This window comes from Morone saxatilis, unplaced genomic scaffold (genome assembly GCF_004916995.1).
Source record: "Morone saxatilis isolate NCDOM2014 unplaced genomic scaffold, NCSU_SB_2.0 Contig8, whole genome shotgun sequence".
Taxonomy (NCBI): domain Eukaryota; kingdom Metazoa; phylum Chordata; class Actinopteri; family Moronidae; genus Morone; species Morone saxatilis.
Genome location: NW_023340257.1, coordinates 20,109,639 through 20,112,258, shown reverse-complemented (window position 1 = coordinate 20,112,258; position 2,620 = coordinate 20,109,639).

Below are 2,620 nucleotides of genomic sequence, written 5' to 3'. Positions count from 1 at the left end.
TGACACTAGAACAACGCAGATCTGTGTTTTTCAAGGTGTTTGTTTACCTTTTCCACTGCATTTCACAAACGTCTCAGCACCCTTACAGTACATGTAGACTACAGTATAAATCTGGAAAACCCTGGTTGCAGTACTGAGACAAATAAATGTATATGATACATTATAAGGCAGTCGTGTGTTAAACATTAACCACAGAAGCATGGACTAACATGATTACCGACTTGATTACCAATATACGTATTGATTAAAAGTAAATAATAAATCCTTACAATTTAGTTTATATTTTGCACATTTTCTTGATTCTCTAGTCCAGAGAGATTTAGATAACAAGCAGCCAGTAGAAAAGTGCAAACATATAGTGTCCAGTACATTTCTGATCTTTGCATTGACTGTCAACAACATTTACCCCCTCCGACCCTGTTAAAATATGTCCTTAAACCCTCAAAGCATGATCCTGTCATGCGTCTGACAGTAACCCATGTTGTTTATGTGCCTGAACTTTATCTTAACCAGCACTATACTGGTAGTACTTTGAGCATATCAAATAACTTATAGCATATCAAATATTATATTCTGACAGTTGACATTGTACACGTTTTATTATCTCCTGAGACCAGTGTCACAAAGAGAGACTGTGACTTTGGACTAGATCAAACTAACAGTCAGATTTCAAACTGTTTAGTTTGACTCTCTGTTTACACGTGTAAACAAGTTACAAGTGTCAATAACCATCAATATGCATTATGATCAGATTTGCAGAGGTGGTCTGGGACGCATTATACCATATAATGCATCCTTGGCCCCATTGAAACACAGCCAACTCAACTGATGTCCTGTATATACGCACAAAATTGTGTATTTAGTTCACTGTAATGCAAATTATTTTTCTGGACTCTTTTACCTGCCAAGATAAGCAGGCTTTTTCTTTAAAAACACTGTTTCAACTGATTAACGAGTAACCAGAATCACACAATTTTGAGAATTGCTGAGTGCAGAGAAACTTTTTTTGTGAAACCTTGTCTTGAAATGTTTTATTATTTGCAAATTTGGCAGACACATTAATAAATTCATTAATTTATTTGTGTAAAAAACTATTTGTCCCAATGTGTTGTTCTAGGGCCAGGCAGGAAGGATGCTGCATGGTGTCAGCAGGATGCATACATTTACTTTCTTTGGCATTGATGCCTTTCTTTGTCATCTGTGATGTGAAAACATCAGATTTCCACACAGTTTGAGAAAGTAAAAGTGTGTGTCCTGCTCACATAGTTCACTCATAAAATATCACTGCCACCACAGAGCGTATCTCCTGCAGAGCTGCTGATAGCGCAGCTAAAACATAAGTCTCGGACTGATTTAAGACTGACTGATATAAAAGTTTGGTATTTAGTGTTTGTGACGCTGAACTGAAAAAAGGAATTAATATTAATATTGAACAGCCAAAAGGACAGTAATAATGAACACTGACTAACAAAATTCTGAGTAGGGTACAGCCCTATAGTGTTTACCACAAGTGGTCACTTGAGATGCATGTGGAGACACATGACGAGCTTAGATCTGTCCACATGTAATTAGATCCCCCAAGACACATGTCAATACCAGGTCTAAACAGGCTCTTAAGTAGGACCTGTGTTGCTGACCACATACAGCTCCTGTCATTCCAACTGGAAGGTTTCAACAGTTATCAGGATGTTTTACTGGTACAATTCAAGAGCAACAATAGAAAACAATTCCAGTAGCATAAAATCTCAGACCTATGGCTGCTATGGGTTTTCATCAAATGACTAATAATGTCCTCAGTGCTGTATATTTCCAACAGGTGATTGCACTCTCGAAAAACTCTTTTCCTTATATGGTACCACTGGACCGCAGGCATAGCTGATTGTCACCATGGAGGCATGGCTCTTAATTCAGAGGGTAGGCTTAAACAAGTCTTTATTTCTGTGAAACTGTCTTTCTTACACAAAGAGCAAAACTATGACTGGCCTGACAGTACAGACTAGTCTTGGTGAAACCATCCCTGAGGATACGGTGATACCCATTACCAATATAAACTAGGAATCACCACAGACGGTTCTTTAATTAGGCCCAGGGCCTCTTTTCTTGCACTTCACTTTACTGACAGTGACATCTGCAGCTCACAAACTTCCACAGTCACACTAAATCTAAACTAAAATAAAGAGCATTGAAGGACACTGCCAAAACACGGTTCACAAACTGCATTATACAAGACACAGCTGGAACAACTGAACCTGCTCACTTGACATTGTCCACTCAGCAGAATCACCACAGTGCCAAAGATCAATATGAGAGCTCCCCAGTCCAGCTGGAAAAGGCCCAGTTAAGTGACTTAGAAACTGCTCTGCATCAGCAAGAAAATACTTAAAGGGAAATTTAGTCTGTGTTCGAGTCATATTGAGTTCCCCAAAACTATAATCACCTCAGTGCTATTCATTTTCACATCAGAGTCTGTCCATTTGTTATTTTATTAGTATTACATAAGAGGGTTTCAACATGGAGGCAGGTTAGGCAGTTTTCCACCAAACAGAGCTGTCCCTTGCAGCGGGCCCAGCGACCTGGGCGCGTGGACCGAATCTGGATCCATTATTGTGTCCCTGTGGCT